The sequence below is a fragment of the Rhinatrema bivittatum genome, chromosome 12, assembly GCF_901001135.1.
Source record: "Rhinatrema bivittatum chromosome 12, aRhiBiv1.1, whole genome shotgun sequence".
NCBI classification, from domain to species: domain Eukaryota; kingdom Metazoa; phylum Chordata; class Amphibia; order Gymnophiona; family Rhinatrematidae; genus Rhinatrema; species Rhinatrema bivittatum.
This window is the reverse complement of record NC_042626.1, coordinates 81326962-81351337: the sequence shown is the minus strand read 5'-3', so window position 1 is coordinate 81351337 and position 24376 is coordinate 81326962.

Genomic DNA, 24376 nt, shown 5'->3' with positions numbered 1-24376 from the left:
CTCCACAGTCACCTTGGCAATGGGTCAACACCTTTGGGGGTAGTGTATAACCTGCTTTCCTGTCTTTGTTTCCTGGTTACTGCCTTTGCTGTGGTTTCCTGAGTCCGTGGCTTCTGTCTGACGTTCCCATCATCTGGTCGTCCCTGAATTTCCTCATCTGTGGTCAGTTTCTTCTCGTTTGTCTTCAGTGTCTCTTCATGTCCTGTAGTCCTCATCTTCCTCCTCTTTGTCATACTTCATGGATCAAGCTTCTGGCCTTAAGCCTGGACTGGACCCCGATGTTGCATGAACTCTGCCTGCCATGACCACTGCCTGGACACTGACCTTCTCTCCGCGGCTGAGGTCGCCACTGCTGCTCCTACTCTGTCTTCACGGCTGAAGCCGCTGCCGGGGTCCTTACATGGCAGGGAAGCAGTCCCTGCAGGTGCCTGCTCTTCCTTCCATCTTCGCGGCAGGGAGCCGCTCCTCTTCGGGCCTCCCATGCGGTAGGGATGCCGCCAACTTGTCCATCTCTTCCTGCCTCACCTTAGGCGCGAGTGCGCGCCTCCTCTCGAGATTTAAAGGGCCAGCGGCAGGAAAAGCCCCACGGCTCTTTGGAGTGACATCATCCATCACTTCCTGCCTCAGCCCTATAAAAGGGCCCTGCCTGCCTTCCTTCAGTGCCTTCAGATCGGGTTTGCACATCATCTGTGTTCTTCTGTCCGATCCAGGACTTCCGTGGTCTCCTGTGCCTTGATGGATCTTCATTCCATGTTCTTCATGTTCCTGATCTTCGTCTCCTTGATGTCCCTGGTCTTGTCCCTTGTCGGAGCTCCCTCGTCGCCTGTCTTCTGTTCCTGATGTTCCAGATGTTCCGTGTCCAGATGCCCCAAGTCCTGAGGTGCCATTTTCCTAATGTCCGATGTTCCTGTCTCGACTCTGTCCGTCTCATCTTCAGCTCTTTGTCCAGTTCCCAGGTCCCTCATCTGTCCACCTCTCTTGGCATGCCATGTCGTGGTCTGTAACCAGCCCGTGGGATGGCTGTGTAGGGCACCTCGAGGTCCAAGGCCTTCTTCTCATCTGCAACGCAAGCCTCCGGGAGACTTCTGTTTTAATACTTTGCTTCTGGGTATCCTGAGTCTTGAGACTTGTCCCGGTCTATGGAGTTCCCTTGTGCCTGCTTCCGTCCATGCCTAAGACTCTGCCAGAACCTGCTCCACTCCAGCGTGGTCCGCGACCAGCCACAATTGGCTGTGTAGGGCGCACCCCGGTGCAGGCCTCTACTGAATCTTCACCATGTTCCAGTCTCAAGTTCCACATCTTCGCCTGGAGTCTGCTTTACATTTAGCGTGGGCTGCGACCAGCCATGGGCGGCTGTGTAGGGCGTGCTGCGATGCAGTTCTCACCAGTACTTTCGCCTCCCTCTTGACTCCTTGCCTGAAACTTCTGAGCAACTTGGATCCTTTTCCGAGTCTTCTGAATCTCTTGAATCCTTGTCTGAGTCCTCCGAGTCTTCTCAATCTCCTGAGTCCTTGTTTTAGTCTTTGTCCGAGTCTCCTGAGTATCCAAGTCTTTTTCCGAATCTCCTGAGTATCCATGTGTTCGTCTGAATCCTCTGAGTATCCTGAGTCTTCGTCCAAGTCTTCATGTTCCTGCCCTCAGCCTCCATCTGGCCTCACGCACTCGTCGTTCCCTAGCGATAGGTCTGGAAGGGCTATCAAGTGGCCGGAGGGCTACTCTCGAGATCAGCATTGCGTTGCTGGATCTTATTGGTGCGTTAGGTCCAGTGGAGGTCTGAGCCTGCCTAGTTCCTGTTCCAGAATCCTCGCCTTGTCTTCACTTCAGCCCTGTTCCTGCTCCACCCATGCTCTGACCAGCTCACCTCCCGCGGTGTGTCTTGGGGCTCCTCCCTGAGCTGTGCCGCAGCCCAAGGGCTCACATCTTCCTTAGATGGGACCGCGCCTCCGAGCTCCTTAACCGGGCCTGAGGGCGTGCTCCGCAACATTTGACTGCTGCCTGCACATCGACGTTGCTATGCTCTGCTTGTTCTGATCTCAACTTGACCCTGGTCTGTTCTTCCACTGCTCCCTCAGCATTCTGGCCTGCAGTGCTTGCCACCTGCTTGGATTTCCATCACCGCAGAGGCTCACACATAAGACCAGCTGGTCCTGGCACCCGAGGGCTCAACCTAAGGGAAAAGTGGGCTGGTACTGGCGAAGCTCCAGTTGGACCTTTGCTTCCGCCAACACCTGCCAATGGGGGGGGGCCTGTAGGGCTCCTCCCCGCAAGTGGCGCCAACTCCCCCTTGGCTCAAGGGTCTACATTCACAACACCCAAAAACACCAATAGACCTCTTACTAGGGAAACAGAACAAGCCAAGCTGTTAAAAATTCCTACACAGAAACTACACACTAGCAAAATATGTTGCCTCAGTCATGAAAGTGGATCACAGATAAACCTTCACCAAATACAAAATAAATAGACTAAGAAATATACATAGAAACACGCAACCAAAGCTGAACTGGAAACCACAAACTAGCTGACGTATGCAGTGCAACAATGGAGAAACAGAAACATCACCATTCCTCATACAACAAAATCAAGAAATATGAAATATCACTCACAATAGTGAACCATATTAATAAAATTGACTATTTCAAAACAGCTGGCAAACTGAATAACATCTACTAATTAAAATAAGGAGAAAAAATTTGTAGCCAGCAGACATATCAAATGTATATATAATAAATATATATATATATATATATATATATATGTGTGTGTGTGTGTATATATATATATATATATATATATATATACACACACACACACGCTATTCCTTTCTCCCATTCCACTCATATCCTTTCCTATGACTTACTCCCCTTTCTTCCCCTCACTCACACTATCTTTCCTCTCACTCCCTTTTCTTCCCCTCTCTTGCTGTTGACCACAGTGGATGCGACCTCTCATGCTCACCTCTTTTTTCCCTGCACCGTCAATCATGGGAAGAATGGCGGCCTCTGCCAACCAACGCCAACCTCCCCGGCGTCCCCGGGACGGCGTGGGCACTGCCAACCGCCATCTTACTTCCGGAATCACCTAGGCACGTGTGCAGGACCTCCTTTTGTATACGTCATGGCGGGAACCTCGGGGGCGTCCCCTCCCGATAACGTCAACCCGCTGGTGTACTTAAGCTGACCATCCCATTGCTAAGACGAGTTAGCAAGGAGTTCTCTTGTTGTTAAATCTGCTCCACTCTTGGATCTCCTGTTCCAGTATCTCCTTGTGGCATTCGGATGCTCTGGGTAACCGCTTCATGGGGGTCCTTCCGTGTCCTGGTTATCCGCTCCTCGGAGGGCCTACCTGCCTTGGACTTCACCTGACCCGCTCCTCGGTTCTCTCTCCTGGAACTTCCTTGTGTGAATACCTTCTTCAGTTTCCTACAAAACCAACATTGCTGAAGTCTCCATGGTGTACCCTGTGCCTCGGGCCACTACCATTCTTCAGCATTATCGCTTCTACATATCCTGAGCTACAGGGTATTGCTGCAGCTACTCGAGATCCTCTGCTTGGTTCCCGTATCTCAAGACCTCATCTACCTCGTCACCTACAGTACAGTCGTCCTCGGCATACCCTGCGCTGCGGGCCACTACCGGATCCGCACTTCTGAGGTATCTCCATCAGGCTGCAGGAACCTCCTGGTGTACCTGCTGGCCACTATGGACCTTCTCATCTACAGTTCCACCCTGGATATATCTTATTGCTCAAGAACTGTGTTTATTGCAATTCCTCCTCCTCGGGTTATGCCTTATCTTTTCTCTCTAATAAAGTCTCTCTCACAGCTGTGTCCTACGTCGCTGAGACCAAACCCACTGATGGTGAGGCTCACGGGGCTCCTCCCTGTGGGCGGAGACATCTCTCATCTCAGCCCGGGGTTCACAATTCCGTACAAAACCATAACACTCACACTCTTTCCTTCCCCTCTGTCACTCACCCCTTCCCTTTCACACTTCTCCTTCTACTCACCCCTTCACACCCCTCTCATCCCTTTCCCTTTCCTCCCCTCCTAGTCACTCCTTCCCTTCCCTCCCAGCCTCTTCCCTTCCATCACTCCTTTCCTTCCCTCTGCCCTTCCCTTCCAATCGTCACTCCTTCCCCTTACCTCTACTCTTCCAACCCAGTCACTCCTTCCCTTCCCTTCCCTCCCATCCTCTTCCCTTCTAACCCTGTAACTTTTTTCCCTCCCTTCCCTCCCTCCTCCCTTCCATCTGACACACCTTTGCCTCCCTCTTGTTCTATACTCTTCCCTTCTACCCCAGTCAATCCTCATCTCCCATTTGACTCAACCTCCTCTGTTGTTATTTTTCTTCCTGCTGGCAAGTTGCTATTGGGCCTATCGCATGTCTTCCACAAATTTTTCATCGCCGACATACAGGGACCTCTTCTTACTGGTGGGATGTGAGAAACCCACCAGCACTTAAGCAGCTGCTGCCGCTGTGCAGGGCTTCTTCTTGCTTGCGTGGTGTGGAAACCCTGCCAGCCCTGTTGCAGCTTCTGCCACTGCACAGGGCTTCTTCTTGCCGTCAGGATGTGGGAACCCCACCAGTAAGTTAGCTTCTGTTGCCGCCAACAGCTTCTCATTTAACTCTTGTTGCTGTGCTGGCATTTAGATAAAGCCAAAAATGCAGTGAGGTGGCCCCTGCAGGGGTATTTGGAGAGGAATTTTCTGATGCCCCTAAATTTTGCCACCTGAGGCAGCCGCCACGCCCTGCCTAATTTTAGAACCGCTTATAAGTGTGGATTATTTTTCCCAATGTACATCGCTTTGCACTTGTCTACATTAAATTTCATTTGCCATTTTGATACCCAGTCTTCCAGGCTTGCCAGGTCCTACTGCAATTGATCACAATCCACTTGTGATTTAACAACTGAATAGTTTTGTGTTATCTGAAAATTTGATCACCTCACTTGTCATTCCCCTTTCCAGATCATTTATAAATATATTAAAAAGCACCAGACCAAGTACAGATCCCTGAAGCACTTCACTGTTTTTGACCATTTAACCCCTCCCCCTCAAATATGCAATGGGAGTAAAACAAACTAGGCACAACTGTCCTAAGCAACATATGGAGTCATTTAGCAACTGCAGTTAAGTTACAAGGTAATGGTATAGATACTGTGAAGTTACAGTGGGATAAGGATTTACTGTAATATAAAGATGTAAATGCAAAATGATACTAAAAGAAATACAATGATGATGTAATTTTATAAATATAGTGGGGAGATATTCAAAGCTGGCCGTGTAAGTAACTTAGCTGGATAGAACATATCTGGCTAAGTTACGATGTATATTCAACGGCACAGCGAAGCCACTGAATATAAGTGTGTATATATACACACTTAGCCAGATAAGTCTACCTGGCTATATTTAGACTTGCTCTATGGGACGTCTAAACTTACACGAATACTTATACAGCTAACTCTGAATATTGGTAGTTAGCCATATAAGTTATACGACTAACTCGCTCCACCCCCCCCCCCCCCATCCACCCAGTACACGCCTACTTTTTGTGTGTGTAACTTTTAGCCGTATAAGGGACATATAGGGTTAGGCAATGGCCGATGAACACAGGCGCATATTCAGTGGCCGCTACTTAGCCACATAAGTCCTGCTTATCTGGCGAAATAGTGCTGAACGTGCTTTGAATATGGGTCCAGTGAGTCTAAAGTTAGATTTGTATTTCCAAATGGGTTTGATTTACGCATACCATGACAGGAATGAACCTCACTTTTACACCAAGGATATACACCAAGGGGTATAAACTCAGAGAGAGAGGAATAATTAGTAAGAAAAAAAGAGTTGCTACTTGCTAATGCCCTTGTACAGGTCTTTGGTAAGGCCTCACCTGAAGTACAGTTCTGGAGTTTGTATCTCAAAAAGGATAAAGACAGGATGAAGGCAGTCCACAGAAGGGTGACAAAAATGGTGTGGAGTCTGTATCGGAAGAATTATGGGGAGAGGCTGAAGGATCTAAATATATACAATCTGGAAGAGAGGAGATGCAGGGGATAAATGATACAGACCTTCAGATAGCTGAATGGATTTAATGATGCACGAACTTCAAACTTTTCCAGAGGAAAGCAAACAGTAGAACTAGGGGTGATGATATGAAACCTCTGAGGGAGGACTCAGAATCAATGTCAAGAAATATTTCTTTATGGAGAGGGTGATGGATGCTTGGAATGCCCTTCCGGAAGAGGTGATGAAGACGAAAACAGTAAACAAATTAAAAAAGGCATAAAATAAACACTGTGGATCCTTAAAGGCTAGAGTTGGAAATTAAGAAACGGGTGCATGGGAGGTAACCAACATGGAGTGGAAGCTACTACCCCTAATAGAAGACATGGAGATTACTACCCTTAACTAATTAGCTTACATGATTTTGTCACAACTGCAGCATCGCTCTCTGCTTCAATGGTAGGGGGGGGGGGGGTGGAGGAATTGGATTCAGATGACAACCAATGCTAGGCCCTGACTTTTATGGTCTAGGGTACTGATATGCAGACTTTAAGGGAAAAGCATAGGATTGCTTTTATGGCCATCTAAAAGGAAAACACATTCAAGCAGCAGCATTGTATGAATTATCAGGCAGATGATCTGAAGGAATCTGTAGAATCCTTCTCGCCTGACCACAGCAGAACCCCAACAAAGAGAAGGGAGACTGAGAAGGTGACCTCTAATGATCCAAAGACCAATAAGAACTCTGAATGAGATAATTCTATGCCTTCTTCATCCAATTCATGGGGGATTCTCTTGGGAGAGGCGAATTGGTCAGGATAGTAACAGACTCATTCAAACTGCCAGCAATCCATGAGGAAAGACATGGAATAAATAAATACTTCCTGAGGACTACTTGGGGCCCCACTGTGTGGGAAAAATTTGTCCATGCTGAACAGGAGAGGCTCCAACTTCCCTCTCTGGTCTTCTGGGCTCAATGAGGCAAAGAAATTCTTCACCATTTCTGACAGCTGGGCTCCCATTGGCTGAATAACCTTCTGCGCTGGACTGGGCAGAAAGACATCCTCTTCGGACACCTATATGGGCTCATTCTCATTGGGTGCTGCAGTTGTGGGTGGCGCCAAACATGAGCTCAAGTGTGTGGACACTGACTTCAGATGCCCTCAGTCCTGAAGCATTCCTTGCTGGTTGCATGGAAATTCCTCAATGGCTGGTGCCAGGTTTCTCCTTTGGCCCTAGCCTTTTGCATCCAGCTAACTCCCAAGATGGATGGGCACTTCTCCCCTGTACTAAAGTGCTCCACTCTGACAAAACCTATGGCATTCTGATTCTCCATTCTGAGAGGACTGACTGAGCATTCTGGTGTGCACTGGCATGCTCCATGCTGATAGAACAAACAGTGTCCTGGATGGTGTCAGAACCAGAACCTCCAGGAAAAACAAGATGCTTGGAGATATGGGAATCTTCTGCACCAGGAAGGAAGAAGCAACCTGTGCTGAAGCCACTTTTGTCAGCATCAAGGAAGGGTGCGCCCCGGCAGAGCTCTCCGCTGACAGTGCTGGCTTCCTCAGCACTCAGGGCGACGGCCCCAGAGAGGATCTCTCATGCTACCTAGCTGCTCTTCTCTGTGTGTCTTCCAGCGCCTTCTGCTTTTTTACCACATTTAATCCCTGACCTGTGATGAATCTGGCAGCCCGCACCATGGGGGAGGGAAGTGGAGGAGCCTTCCTAGCAGATTTGTGGGAGTATGAGAAAGCTGAGTCCCAGCACACTTGATGTTTCTAATGATGCTGGGAGCCTGAAGAGGCTTCACGTCGACAAGAGGAGTAGCTTTACTGCTTGCCTTCCTGCCATGGAGTTGGGTCTTACCTAAAGGTGCCTTTTGCAGGGCCTTCACCTTCCAGATATGATAGTACTGCATTCACAGGGAGATCGGCCTCAACAGGAGCAGTTGAGTGCGTCATGCTCTAGGCCCAGGCAGTGCTAACAAACAGAGGGGGTATCCATGATGGGCATGCGATGTCCACATTCGTAGGCCTTGAAACAGCTGACCACAAGCTTCTTTTTGTTGAGGGGCTGCCAAGGCAGCAGCAGAAAAAGGGATCTTGCAAATCTGAAGCAAAACAAATACCAAGTCAAAAATCAAGAGAGAATGGGAAACATCCATGTGGTAGCTTGGATGAAGAAAGACTGCGGGGCTCGCAGGAACTCCCAAACATGCTCAGAAAGACTTTCTTTGAGCTCTGAGAGCTGAGTCTGTGTGACACTGTCGGATGTATTATGGCTGATTTATGCCTGCTTGTCGATGAAGAATATAATTATAGTAAAGATACAGTGCATGATGAGGTAATTGCTATCATGAGGTTACTCTACAGTCAGTGACTAATACTGTAACTTTAATGAGGCTGTAGGACATGAGGAGGTAATAAGCATTACAGTACAATTTGTGAGGTTACAGTGTAACTACAATAAGGTTACAGTGTGTGATGAAGTATGGTATAATCAGAGCCCTTGGTTTCCTGTGGCAAGAGCCAGATTTTTCAAAATTCTACAGCAATGATGTGGCAAAATTGCCTATATTGCAATTGAAATAATGTATCTGAACAAGCCGATTTGGAAGCAAAAAACATACTTCACATCAGGCATGCTGCCGTACCGAGTCAGTCCTGCGAAAATGACTCTCCTGCAACTTTCTTTGATTCTCTCCCCCCTAGAAACCCCGGTTTACTCCATACCTGACCCAATCCCACCCCACACCCATCCTCTCACCATTGTGTCCGTCGGACTCAGACGGCTTTGTCCCACATGCCTCACCTCAATATTTGCTTGCTCAACCAGCCTTGGGAAAATGGCGACTGCCGCGTCTGCTTGCCGCACTCCCCAGCGTCCCCAGAACGGCTATGGCAAGGCATTCCGCCATGATTCACCTGAGGGCCTCCTAGGGTGTGCGTGCTACCCTCGTCTTTATTCCAGCATTGGCGCGAACCTCAGGAGTGTCCCCCTCGAGTGACATCACAACATCTGGGTATTTAGTTTGCCCAATTGCTGACTGACTTTGAGTTAACAAGGACTGAACTCGTCCGGTCTAAGCTGCTCTGCCGCTTCTTGCTGCTGCTAGAAGCTCTCTCCACCCTCCAGGATTCTACTAACTTGGGTACCCGCTCCTCGGGGGCCCTATGCTTCTTTCCAGGTGCCTATCCAGTATCCAGGTACTCGCTCCTCGAGGGCCTAAGTTGTCTATCGTGGTGCCTGCTACTATTACTTCTACCTGCTGGGAACTCTACCAATACAACTACAAGAGTGAAAGTAATCTAACATCTACCAGTCTGTCTCACCTACAGCTCCTCATTGGAAACCTGCATCGGAGCTCCCTACACCACCATTGTGGGATGGATCTCCTCAGCTGAGGACCCAAGACTGCTGCTGCAGGAATCTACTCACTACTGCCCCCTCTGGTGAACTCTACAAGCTGTATAATAAAATCTATCTCTGTGTTTGTGCATCTGAGTCTAGCCTGGTACTACAGTTCCCCACAGGGCTCCGCCCCATGGGAATGGCCATCACTGCAGCACCTAAGAATCCACCAAACACCTCAAAACCATAACAGATTGCTAACTCATGGATTCGGCTCAGCTCACCGCATTGCAGGCCATTCCAGGCCTGGCCCAGCAAATCTCTGAACAACAGAACTCGCTGGATAGCTTGACTGTGGCCTTTAATCTACTGCACTCACAGATGAACGCCTCTACTATCACAGGTAAAGAAGAATCACCGCCAGAAGTGACGGTTAAGACTGTTATACCTCTCTCCGCTCCTACACGCTTCTCAGGGGAAGATTGGAGATGTAGAGGATTTATCAACCAATGCTGCATGCATTGTGCCCTGCAACCTAACCATTTTCCTACAGCTTATGCCAAGACCACATATAACCTGTCTTATCTGGACGGAAGAGCACTGGCTTGGGCTTCTCCGCTGTGGGAGTGCGATGTCCCCATCCTGAAGGATCTTACCGGGTTCTTGGAACTGTTCAAATCTGTATTTGATGACCCTGCCCAGTACACGACCACAGGATCTACATTGGTTCATCTGAAGCAAGATAATAAACCTTTACCAGACTTCGCCATAGAATTCAATACTTTGGCTTCAGAGTTACATTGGGACTCGAGATGCCTGAAGACACTCTTCTTTGAAGACCTGAACTCCCGGCTAAAAGACGAACTGGCGGCTGGAGAAATGCCTGAGACCTTGGAGGACCTGATGAAGTTGGCCACAAGGATTGATCACCGACTTTGGGATAAGGTTCAAGAGGTCAAGAGTTCCAGGAGTCTAGCTAGGGAGAAATCCGAGTTAAAACCGTATCTAAGCCTATTCAGTCTAATCCTGTTGCTGGCGAAGAAGAACCTATGCAACTAGGCCGCAGTCACCTGACTGCTAAAGAGAGAAGAACACGAAAAAGATTGGGTCTCTGCATGTATTGTGGACAAGCTGGCCATGCTGTACCAACATGCCCTATCTGTCCGGGAAACTGGCAGACCTAAGTCCTGTGGGAGGACTCTTCTTAGGTCTAACTGCACCCTCTTCTCCACTCCCTCTTCCAGTCTCCTTCATATGCGGACCACTTGAATACCAGACTCTTGCCCTAGTTGACTCCGGGGCAGGAGAAACCTTTATACTAAAACGTCTAGTGGAACATCTGTGGATCCCCACCACTACCATGTCGTCTCCGCTACTGCTATCCTCTATCCATGGAGAGCCTTTACCAGGTGAAGTAACCCTACTTACTGAACCAGTATGTTTAAGGACAGGCGCTCTTCATACAGAGACTTTCCTTCTTTGTACTAGAGAAGGCTATGCACCCCCTAGTACTTGGGTTACTGTGGCTGCAAAAGCACATGCCTCAATTCAACTGCAATACTCTGGAGCTTTCACATTGTGGTCCAGATTGTCATGGCAAGTGCCTGAAGGAAGTCTCACCTATACCCTGCATGCCGACGACCCCGTTTTGCCTGGTTTCCGCCTCAATACGCATCTTTTCAAGATGTATTTTCTAAAGAAGCCGCTGAGGTAATGCCTCCACACATATCCTATGTCTGCGCTATCAACTTGAAACTGAATACTTAACCACCCAAGGGACGGGTCTTCCCCCTCTCTGTGGTAGAAAATAAAGTGATGTCTGAATACATCCAAGAAAACATTCAAAAGGGTTTCATAAGGCCATCCAAGTCTCCTGCTGGGGCAGGCTTTTTCTTTGTGGGGAAGAAGGATGGAACCTTACATCCATGCATTGATTATCGTGGTCTAAACGAGATCACGATCAAAGACCGCTATCCCTTACCACTCATCTCAGAGCTATTTGACAGACTACAGGGAGCCGAGATATTCTCCAAGCTTGATCTTAAAGGAGCATATAACCTTGTTCGTATTCGTTCAGGTGATGAATGGGACAGCTTTTGATACCAGGGATGGACACTTTGGGGCGGATTTTAAGAGCCCTGCTCGCCTAAATCCGCCCAAATCCGCCCAAATCCGCCTAAATCCGCCTAAATCCGCCCAAATCCCTGCGCGCCGGTGAGCCTATTTTACATAGGCTCACCGGCGCGCGCAGACCCCGGGACTCGCGTAAGTCCCGGGGTTCGCCGAGGGGGGCGTGTCGGGGGCGGGCCCGAACCGCGCGGCGTTTAGGGGGCGAGCCGGGAGCGTTTCGGGGGCGGACCCGGAGGCGTGGTTATGGCCCAGGGCGGCCCGGGGGCGTGGCCACGCCCTCCGGACCCGCCCCCAGGTCGCGTCCTGGCGCGCAGGAGGCCCGCTGACGCGCGGGGATTTACGCCTCCCTCTGGGAGGCGTAAATCCCCCGACAAAGGTAAGGGGGGCTTAGACAGGGCCGGGTGGGTGGGTTAGGGAGGGGAAGGGAGGGGAAGGTGAGGGGAGGGCAAAAGGAAGTTCCCTCCGAGGCCGCTCCGATTTCGGAGCGGCCTTGGAGGGAACGGGGGTAGGCTGCGCGGCTCGGCGCGCGCCGGCTATACAGAATTGATAGCCTTGCGCGCGCCGATCCAGGATTTTAGTGGATACGCGCGGCTCCGCGCGTATCTACTAAAATCCAGCGTACTTTTGCTTGCGCCTGATGCACCAGCAAAAGTAGGCCTATTCGCATAGTTTGAAAATCTACCCCTTTGAGTACATGGTGATGCCCTTTAGCTAGTGCAATGCCCTGGCTGTCTTCCAAAACATGATGAACGACATCCTGCATGACCTACTCTACCAATGTGTCGTTGTATACCTTGATGACATCTTAATATTCTCTCAAGACCTGAATACCCACAAGGAAGATGTCAAGAGAGTTTTACAGAGACTGCAGGAGAACCGTCTATATGCAAAGCTGTCCAAATGTGAATTCCACAAGGAATCTGTACCTTTCTGTTGCATTCGTGGCTGCTCTAATCCCTCACTCCATCCTCTCTACCTCTGTGGCGACTCCCTCCGGGCTTGATGAACGGCTTGCTGCCGTGGCGTCTCCTTGCACTTCTCTCCGGCATACCCGGACCGGCTCAACGCTGCGGATCCGCCATGTTCCTGATGACGTAGGGCGCGCGCATGCACATTCTGAAGTATGTACCAGCAAGGGCGCAAACCTCAGGGGTGTCCCCCTGTATTAACGTCATCTGCTTCCAACATAAAAGGTCTTCACTTTCGCTTACGATTTGAGTTAGCAAGGATGGATTCATAGCGGGGAATGTTTAGACCCGCTTGTTTCTCTAAGCTACTCTGCATCCTCGGACTTACCAGAAGTACCTGCTCCTCGGGGGCCTCGCTCTCTTTTCTCTATTTCAGATTGCAGATAGGAACCGGTACTCGCTCCTTGAAGGCCCATGTTTCTGAATACTCTGAAGATTCTCTACTGCCTAGAAGCTATCGCAGATACAGACATTCTTGAGTTACCATTGCTCTCTCAGAGCTTTCTCTGGAACCAGGTACTCGCTTCTCAAGTGCCTAACTCTTTCCAGCTACTGAATTTCTTTAAGAACATATGTGAGATTGTCATCTATTACTGGCTATGTATACAGCATACCCTGTCTACTCACTATTTATAGTCTTTCTACAGCTCAGCATCCCTGGGATCGCAGTTCCAGTATCTGAGGGACTTCAGCCCTGCCGGGCATATCAGCTCACTACTGCCACCTCTGGTGGTTCTACTAACCTATCTAATAAAAGAACTATCTGTGTCTGTCTCCATACCAAGCCTAGCCTGTGGTCCCTCTCAGGATATCCTCCTGGGGGCACTGTCATCTGCCATCGGCCCAAGGATTCACCTATTTACATTCCTTTCCAGCTGAGAACCCTCTCTAGCACTCCGCTGGTACAGATTGCCAACACAGCAGTCTATATCATAACAAGATTGCTAATTCCACCTACGGAGCATATCAGATTGCTAAACTCCTCCTTCCACGGGAGACAGTCCCTAAATGTTTGCAACTCCGCATGGTGACTCATAACAGATTGCCAATTCCTTCCATTACAGGAGTATCCAGCAGCAGACTACAATAGATTGCTATCCTTTGGAGGAGCAAAACCTAACAGACTGCTAACTCCTCCCACTTCAGGAGCTGAGCATAACTCCCATCTGCTTGTTCCTCCCATCAGCATAGCAGATTCTAACACTTTCTTAGGGTACATAGTGTCTAACAAAGGGTTCCAGATGGATCCTCAAAAGCTTGAGAGCATTCAGAAATGGACTCAACCCACTGGTCTAAAAGCTCTTAGACGATTTCTGGGATTCACCAATTACTACAGAACCTTCATTAAGAATTACTCCTCACTAACTGTGCCATTAACAGCTATGATAAAGAAAGGTGCCAATGTTGCCAATTGGTCTATAGAGGCTGACACCGCATTTCAAAAGCTGAAGGACGCTTTCTCTAGCAAGCCATGTCTCCATCATCCGGATCCCGCACCACCCTTCAACGTGGAGGTTGATGCCTCAGATGTTGGCATAGGGGCTGAGCTAAGTCAGACCAGTGACTCCAAGATCCTACGTCCATGTTCCTTTTTCTCCAGACACTTCACGCCGGCAGAAAGGAATTACGGCATTGGAGATAAAGAATTATTGGCGATAAAGATGGCATACGAGGAGTGGCGCCCCTGGCTTGAAGGTGCTCAACATCAGATCACGGTTTTTACAGATCATAAAAACCTAGAATACCTTCGCCATGCCCAGCGCCTCAATCATAGACAGGCGAGATGGTCCCTGTTTTTTTAACAGGTTTGATTTCATCTTGAAATACCGACCTGGAGATAAAAACATCAGAATGGATGCCCTTCATATCTGAAGACGCACTTGATGCTCTGCAACATATCATTGACCCTGCTCGCGTAAATCCGGGCGGATTTACGCGAGCAGGGCTCTTAAAATCCGCCCCTTTAAGCGTAAATGTATCTGTAGAGGGATTTCCATCTAAGTTTAGAGCAGAGACAATGCAGGGTATAAACTTAGATGGTCACAATGAGCGGCAGCAGGATTTGATCTGTATTTTCCCTGGTTTATAGCCTGCTGCTCTAACTAGCAGGCTACTCCTCCACTCTTATATTACTATCCCTCTAAATTACTTTACAAGTTCAAACATAGGCGATCACTAAGGTGTGTGCTCTTCAGGCCCGGGCAGGAGAGGAGAAGGCCACGCCTGAGGTGCTGCAAGGCCACCACAGTCCTGTTTCACCACAGGAGAGGGTGGGTGAGGGGATCGGGAGTGGGGGGGGGGGGGGGGGCAGAAGGAAAGGATTGCACCATCCTACTGTCACCAATGCTTCTCTTCTGAGAGGGCTCCCAATTTCCTGTGCAAATTTGGCCAGGACTGGCCAGTTCCATGGCCCTGGTTATAATTATTGTAAACTTACAGTATAATCCAGATGTGTGCAAGTGGGGGTGTAAAGCCCCTCACCTCTGGTCTGAAGCACCTCTACCATCATGCTGCAACCAAGGAACATGGTTGAACTTCCTGCAGCTCTTGAGCCCTTTTATAGGTACTGCTGTCAGGACTTCCTGTGACACACTCTGATGACATCACATCCTGCCTTGTATAAAGAGAGGCTCAGAACTACTACCCAGTGCAGTGCTTGTTGCCCAGTATGTTCTTGTGTGTTCCTGCCTTGCTCCTGGTGTTCTCTGGTTTTCTGTTCCATTCTCAGTTGTCCTTCTCTGCCCTGTTGCGTGGTTCTTGCGCTTCTTGTCTCACCTTTGGATCAGATTCAGATCTCGCTCAGCTCGGCCAGCTTTCTAGCCTCTCTCACCTGACAACTGGCAGAACCTGAGGGCTCAACCAAACTGGGAGGTGGTTGCTAGGTGGAAAACCTATGACTGTGGTGAGTCAGCCGCTGTCTGTTAAGACGTATCTTGTGCTCATGCACAAGATGGGAAGCGCAAACAGGGCATAAGGGCTCTCTACCCCCAGCATGATTGGGGGGGGGGGGGGGGGGGGCTGGTGTGAATGATCTTGAAGGGGGCACAGCACCTGGTTGACAGAAGAAGAAAAAGATGATTATGCTGTCCAGTCTTGGTACTGTAGAGACACTGCAGGCTCAGGAGAGAGGGAATGTAGTGACATTGTCATAAGCATGCCATGCATCTCTTTACGCAGGCCCGGGAGAAAAATTACTAGTTCTGCAGTGGCCATGGATATGGGAGGAGCCACTGTGGTGTTGTACAACTCATGAATAGCCTTCACTTTCAGGTCTAAGTGCAGGAGGAGTTCCTGCTGTGGCTGGGCCCCTGCCCATGCAGAGAGAGTGCAGCTGCTGCTGCCTACCTAGGGGAAAAGAAGTAGGGGAGGGGGAATGAGCAGATAAAGAGCAGCTGGATGGTGAGGGAGGAGAATAAAAGCAGAAATGTATAAAGAAAGTAAGCACAACATGGCAAAATAGAAACAATGCGCAAGCTTACAAAAATAAAGAGAAAAATAGGAAAAATGAGTGATGATAAAGTAATCTAACTTGAAGGTGGAGGCCCACTAATTGCATACAAGGTAGAGGGGCCATGGTTTGAGAGGTTTGCTCAACCCTGGTTTAATCAGTGAGGTAATAGTTTAATTATAATAAAGACGCTGAATAATTATAGTGAGGTTACAGCGTAACTAGTGAGGCAACAGAATAAGTATAGTAAGGGGCATGAAGAGGTAATGATAAAATGACCATAAATTATTTATTTATTTAATATATTTCTATACCGGACTTCATGAATGGAATTCACATCAGGCCGGTTTACATGGAACTTAGGGGATTAACAAGTGTAACCAAACAAGAAGGCCGAAACAAGCAAAGTTACTATTTATTGACTTAAATCCAGGTGTAAGCACAGTGCGATACTGGTGCAGGCACAGGTTACAATGTACAGTGAGGAACTGGTATAATCACAGATCTTCACTCAGCTGAGCATGAACAATTATTTATTTAGTTTGGTTTCTGTTTCTCTTCAGCTTTATTACTTAGATTTTGAAAAAAAAACATAGTTATGTTAAGGAAACAAGGAACAATAAAAGTGGGGTATTTTAGACTTCCGGTTATGACGTGAAACGGGTCGGAAGCAGGAGAGGAGAGCTCCGGGTCCCCTCGCTCCCTAACAGCACCGGGCTCCCTCCAAACGTGGCGATTTTCACATTGAAGAAGTGAGTTAGGAATCCCTAGGCTTCAGAGAGTGGTAGCTCAAAAAAACAGGCAAAATTTTACCGGACTGGGTTCAGGTGGAGCTTCGAGCTCCACCTGAACCCAGCTCGGAGCAGCAACCAATTCAAGATGGCGGCCGCGAGTGGTCCTCCCTCCACCTCACATTGTCGGCCCCTCTCCAAACGCGGCGATTTACAGATTTAAATTGTGCCTCAGGCAGCCCTGCGAACTGGGAAGCGGTGGTCCTCACAACCATAACGGTGATTCCACTGGACAGCCGGCGAGTAACCCTAGCCATGATGTGGTCCGGAGCGGCAGGGACAATTTTAGATGGCGGCCGCATGTGGTCTCCTCGCTGTCTCTCATTACCAGAGGCTTTAAATTTTCAGCCAGGTCTCAGAGGCGCTGGGTAGCTGGAACATTTACTCACTCTGCCTCATTGTACGTACTGCTTTGGCCAGCCACCTCTCCAGGCCGTTCCCAGCTGTATAACACACTAACTGCTGACAATGCAGATACAGGACTGGTGTCTGTGATAAAGGACTGCAACTTCTTATTTTTTTTCTCTTTCTCACCCAGTATAGTTTTGTCTTGATATCCCTTGAGGACATCGCAGATTCTGATCTTCTCATAGGCAGATAACAAATACTGCTATTATTCCAGCCGTGCTGCGGGCTCCCAGTTCCCAATTAAAGCTTTTGTCATGGGAGGTCACGTGCTGTGGTAAGCGAGGAAGACAAGTCTCATCCTGGCTCCGGTCTCGCCTCGCTAATCGCGAACCATCCCACTGCGCTTCGGTCAGCAGTTTATTTTCCAACTTTGCTGGGGACAAAACCCATGTCCCTGGTCTGATATCGCAGCAAGACACCTCTCCCAATGATGTCTAAGCCTGGGAAAAAGGATAAAGAAAAATCGAGGGCTCCTGATCCCAAGATGGCGACCGCTACTAACAGTGAGTTTCCCTCCCCCTCGCTGCCGCTGCCGCTGGCAGATATCAAAGATGTGATCAGAGAGGCCCTTGACGAAAAGTGGGCACTGCTCACGGATCAGCTGGGGGAAGTTCAGGACACTTTAGCCGCATTACCTCCGCGGTTAGACGTCGCTGAAACGTGGATCTTGGCCTTAGAAGATACTGGGGCCGTCACTGACACCAAAATGGCTGCCCATGATAAAGCCCTAAAGGATCTGCAAACAAAAGTCGACGATTTAGAAAATCGGGTGCACCGTGATAATCTCCGGTTTCGGGGCTTCCCTGAGGGTATTGAGGGGCGCTTGCTGTGTACGCTTTTGGAAACCTGGCTCCCAGATGTTTTAGCCCTGCCCCATCTTCAGGGAAAGTTGGTGGTGGAGCGAGCCCATCGGCTGGGGGCGAAGGCGCCGTCTTCAGGCCGTCCGAGGCTTGTTATTGCCAAAATATTGAATTCAGCGCACAAAGCGGAGATCTGGTGGGCATCCCATTCGAAATCTGCACTGCTGTATCAGTCACATTCCATTCGTATATTCCAGGACTTTTCAGCTTCTGTGTCTGAAGCGTGGAGGGGTTTCTCTATGGTTTGCTCCTCTCTACATAACCGCGGCATCAAATTTGCTTTGATGTTCCCAGCTCGCCTGAAGATTTGGCATGAGGTTCGAGTCCACACCTTTGAGTCTGCTGCGCAAGCCCAAGCCTTTGTGGACTCTCTTGCTACCTGACGGGACATTGCTAGGACTCTGGATATTCGAGCCCTAGCTTGGTTTATCAAGAGCCGTAGTAGCTGAAGAGGCTACCGGTTCTCACTTTGTTGCCACAGCCGTATGAGGAGGATAATACCACAGTATTGTCTTTTAGATCATGCTGTGTTTTTTTTGCATGATGGAGCACTTGCATTGTGGCATTACTACCAGTTTGGTTATTTTTGGGTGATTCCCTCCTTGCTCAGTCCAGCCAATCACCTCACCCTGGTCAGCTCAGTGTCACGGACTGCCTTCGGTGACTTCCATGAGTTGGCTGAGGGTGGGAGAGGCAAATAATTAGGGCTGCTAGGAAAGAAGTTTGCAGTGGTTGGCCTGGTGGTTTCTATCTCGAGAGCCAATCCGGCTCCAAAGTGACTACATTGCTTTCTGAATATGTGAACTGCCTCTGGACATATCATAAGTGACATTTCCTCAGGGACTATAGTTATAGTGGTTATAGTTAAGTTACAGGGGCAGTGGGGAGTTTCCATCTACGATTGGGGGAGGGTTAAACCAGGAGGGAGACCTGACCCCCGGCTTAAGGGGTAGGGGCATTGCCCCTTGATAAACGAGAGATGGGCGGAGGGGACCCGGGCGCATTCTTCACATCATCTCCGCACTTCCCTAAGGAAGTTTGAGGGATTAGATGTTGAGGAGTTATGGGGGGGGGGGGGGGGGGGCTGTCCAGGAGACTTGGGGGGAAAGGGGAGGGGTAGGGAGGGGGAGTGGGGTACGATGATTAAAGGTTGGAAGAGGGAGGGAGGGGAGGGGGTGGGTGGGTGTAGGGGAGGGAGGGGAATGGGGGAGATTGGTTGTGTATTCTTATGGATGTGTGATTGTGTGGTGCTGCACTTTTCCTGTTTATTCTTACAGCTCTCTTGGAGAGGGGGAGTCATGGGGGGAGCCTCGGCTGGGAGGGCTCCTGCCCGGCAATCCTGGATGTCCAACTGCTTTTCCCTTTATCTCCGTTTTGGTTATGAGTAATAATACATGGGTGGTTTCCAGGAATGTTTGTGGGATACACTCACCTGTTAAGTGCTCTAAAATACTCTCCCTGTTGAAGAAAAAACAGACCCTGGTGGCCTACTTACAGGAGACACATCTATCCGTGGCTGAACATGTAAAATTACGCAGGGATTGGGTGGGTGAAGTTAGGTTTGCCTCAGCCTCCTTGCGGTCTGCGGGGGTAGCCATTTTGATTCATAAGCGGCTGCCTCTCACAATTCATAAAGAAATCGCAGATCCTCAAGGCCGCTATCTTATCTTGGTTGCGGAACTCTATGGCCAGACTGTCGTGTTATGCAATATTTATGCCCCTAATACATATAGCCCTAGCTTTTTTAGGGGACTTTACTCTCACTTGGTCCCTTATATAACTGATAATCTCATTACTGAGGGAGACTTCAATACTATTCGAGACGCATCACTAGATGCGTCTCAAACACGCCATCGAGAGCAGGGCATGGGACGAGGTCCACAGCTGTTGGAGGATATGTTACATTTGTTGGATGTATGGCGTATTTTGCACCCACTGGAATATGACTTTACACGTTTCTCGCGCTCATGCAACCTTCTCGCGGCTACACTACTTCCTAATTAGCAGTCACGCATTCCAGCTGGTTCAAGCCGCAGGCATTGATAATATCGTTATCTTTGACCATGCCCCCATCTGGGTGGATTTCCAGTTCTCCGGTTGCCAGCCCGGGGTTAAACTCTGGCGATGCCCCAATTTTTTGGCCAATGATACGCAATTTCGAGATTACATATGGTCCAAATGGGCGGACTATGCAGCGCTTAATCATTCTCATGCCTCACAGCCGGCCCTTTTCTGGTATACGGCGAAAGCGGTATTAAGGGGAGATATTATTTCTTATGTTTCTCACCGTTGGAAAGCGCTCAATAAGAGAATTTTGATGTTGACTGCCCAGTTAAGTAAGGCCCGACATCGGTTAGCTGCTGCAGGGACTGAAACAACACGGGATACTTACCTCGCTTTGCAAACAGCCCTCAATTCTGTCCTTCACCAGCAGGCGAAGAAAAGTTTCACGTATTACCAATTCCGCCTTTTTCAGTACTCCAATAAAACTGGGCAGATGATGTCCAATTTGATTCGGTCTGCTCAAACTCATAGGTTTATCCCTGCACTGCGAACTTCTCCTACTACGGTGACCCGAGATACCCCCTCTATATTAAAGGGTTTTCGAGACTTTTATGCCAAACTCTATACCTCGGAGGGTAGGAGTGACGAGGTTTATGATAGGTTTTGTTCACATCTATCTATTCCGTGTCTGTCCAGAGCCCAAAAAGAGAGTTTAAATCAGCCCATAATGGAGAATGAAATCCGGCTGGCCATTCGCCGCACCCGGCTTCTCAAAGCTCCTGGACCGGATGGCTATACCGCAGAGTTTTTTAAATGACTGGTTGTCCAGATAGCGGGCCCCTTGGCCGCCGGGTACTCGGAACTGATCACTTGCGGTTCTTTTTCTGCTCATGACAATCTGGCCCTCATTACTCTTATACCGAAGGTGGGCAAGGATCCCCTTCACCCTGAGTCATATCGTCCGATTTCACTGTTAAATCTAGACCTTAAGCTACTGGCCAAGCTTCTGGCGAATAGATTGGCCCCTATTATACCCTCCCTTGTAGGGGATCACCAAGTTGAGTTTGTCCATCAGCGCTATGCATTGACCAACATTCGCCAGGTCTTGACAGCCATGACGATGTGCGTCACATGGATACCCCCTACTTAGCCATCAGTTTTGATGCCGAAAAGGCCTTTGATAGGGTAGAATGGCATTATCTGTTTACTATCTTACATAAAATGGAGTTTGAGGGGTTTTTCTTGCAGGCCTTGAAGCTCCTGTACACAGATCCTCGAGCGGTCATCCTGGCGAATGGCGCGCAGTCCGAACCCTTTGAAGTTACAAGGGGCACCAGACAGGGGTGCCCTCTATCTCCCCTGCTGTTTATATTACAGTTGGAACTCCTTTTAATCACTATTCAGCAGAGCCATGACATTCGGGGTGTTTGATTTGGCCTGCGTATCTTTAAAAGTGTAGCATTTGCTGACGATTAATTGGTCTTTATCCCCGACCCTCAGAAATCTCTGGCCCCCCTACTCCATATGATCTGGGACTTCGGGGTCTTTTCTGGCCTGCGCTTAAATGAATCTAAGTCGTCAGCATTAGCCTATCCAGGTGCATTGCCAGCTTGTTGGCAAGATCCCTTTCCCTTGCAATGGGCTACAGACCAACTGTGTTATTTAGAGGTATATCGCCCGGTGGACCCAGAACACATATATCAAGCTAATATTCCCAGGCATTTAAAATTAACAATCGACAGTTTGGCCACTTGGAGCAACCTCCCCCTTTCTTTTAGTGGATGAATTCATTTATTTAAGATGGTCATCTTGCCGAAGTGGCTTTACCTGCTTCAGAATATACCCAGTCTGTTAAAGCGGAAAGATCTCCACCAGCTGGAAACTGCCCTGCGGCGTTTTGTTTGGAGGGGAGGGAAATCCCGCATTGCATTCTCTTGGTTAAAGTCGAGATGGGGCAGGGGTGGTCTGGGTATGCCTGATTTGGCCACATACAACTTGGCTTGCAATTTAAGGATCATTAGGGATTGGCTGATGGGCAAGCCGGTATATACCCCGCTCTATGCAGATTCGGCCTTGATGTCTCCTGTGACCTCGCCATATGTGCTGCAATCTAGCCCTGCCCATCTTCCATCCTTTCTCATACACACTGCACTAGTGCGCCCGCTTCGGCAGACATGGAGGAAGTTGGCTACCATTTTAAAAATCCCTACCTTGTGCGCTTACTTCCTCCCTGTCTCGGGAAATGCAGAGTTCACTCCAGGATCTCAGTCCTCTACTTTCAGGGTTTGGGAGACTAGGGGCATTACTCTTTTGGGACACTTGTTAACAAACGATGGGAAGCTCCTTTCTTTCCAAGACTTCCTGACCATTTATGGTTTCGGGGCCACCCATACCTACCTTTCCTTATTTGCAGATTGGGCATTACATACAGGCATTGCCTGCAGAACATAGGAGCCCCTCGGTATTTCACAGTTTGGACAAGGTGTTCCATTTTGCTAAGTCTGAGGCTCCGTCCCTGTCGGTTTATTACAAAAACCTTATGCAACATTCCGAAGTGGACATGTTTTCGATATTAGAGTCTCGCTGGAATAAAGATGGAGACTTTGTTGTTACCCAATCTATTCTAAGGGTGTGCTTTTGGCGGATAGCCAGGATCTCGAGCAATATGTATTTTCGCGAACTACAATTTAAATTTTTAAGTCAGGCATATGTGTCGCCTCAGGAGGAATTTCAATTGACCATTGCTTCCTCGGCAGGATGTGCCCGCTGTGGACAAGCCACGGGTACCTTGTCCCACGTTTTTTGGACCTATGCTCCGATACAGCGCTTTTGGCGCCGAGTGGCAATGTATGTGGCTGATCTCATCGATGTGGCTTTCCCAGTCACTCTGCTATAGATGTTATTTGGGTGTGTATCCCCGATTCGGATTCGAGATCCTGGCTCCCACCTGTTTCTCCGCAAGGCTTGCCTCGTGGGGAAAAAGGTGATCCTCTCAGTTTGGCGATCTTCAGATGCTCCATCATTCTGGGCCTGGAGAAACAGCTTGCATGCCATGATGACCATGGAAGGTCTGGCTTCACGCACCTCCCCGCGGAGTAGACAACAGTTTCTCACTATATGGCAGGCCTACCTTCAATCATTACCACATTTTGCTCGTAGCCTTGTAGTAAATGATTAACCATTGTACCTTGTGTTGTGCGGTACTTTACGGTCATTGTGTGATTGAGTATACTGTTATTCACCAATTCCTTCTGTGGGGTTGGGGGGGGGGGTTATCTTGGGGTTTTGAACCTTGTTGGTGGCTAATTCTGGGGAGGGCTCAGGACCACACCCTTCTCAGTGTTGTATTTTTTGCTGTTAATCAAAAACCAATAAAAACCGTTTAAACATAAAAGTGGGGTACTTTTTTTTAAATCGGTTTCCCTTTTTTTTTTTTATAAATATAGAAAAGTGTTCACAATATTTATGTCAGGTCTCCAAGGAAGGGGATATTTCAAAGCCATTTGCATTTGTTCTTCTATGAAACTCTTCTGTGTTTGGAAGTTTTGATGTGCAGAGCTGCATGAAACCTGACAAAACCACAGAAGGTAGGACTGACTGTGCAGTTATTGGAAGCCCTGGTGCTGTGAAGCATTAGCAGTTACAGAGCACATTTCATCTGACATTATAATCTACGTTTAAATCATCAAACCCAGATAGTAGAAATAGAAAATTATTTTCTTCACCTTGGATAATTTAATTTTCATATTGATAAAATCCTATATTTTTTCAAACAGAAATTGAAAATCCAGGAGTGTCTTGTGTTCCTTCTGACTTGGAGTCCAATAAGAACATAAGAATATAAGAGCATGCCATACTGGGTCAGACCAAGGGTCCATCAAGCCCAGCATCCTGTTTCCAACAGTGGCCAATCCAGGCCATAAGAACCTGGCAAGTACCCAAAAACTAAGTCTATTCCATGTAACCATTGTTAGTAATAGCAGTGGCTATTTTCTAAGTCAACTTAATTAATAGCAGGTAATGGACTTCTCCTCCAAGAACTTATCCAATCCTTTTTTAAACACAGCTATACTAACTGCACTAACCACATCCTCTGGCAACAAATTTCAGAGTTTAATTGTGCATTGAGTGAAAAAGAACTTTCTCCGATTAATTTTAAATGTGCCACATGCTAACTTCATGGTGTGCCCCCTAGTCCTTCTATTATCCGAAAGAGTAAATAACCAATTCATTTTTACCCGTTCTAGACCTCTCATGATTTTAAACACCTCTATCATATCCCCTCTCAGCTGTCTCTTCTCCAAGCTGAACAGCCCTAACCTCTTTAGTCTTTCCTCATAGGGGAGCTGTTCCATTCCCCTTTATCATTTTGGTAGCCCTTCTCTATACCTTCTCCATCGCAACTATATCTTTTT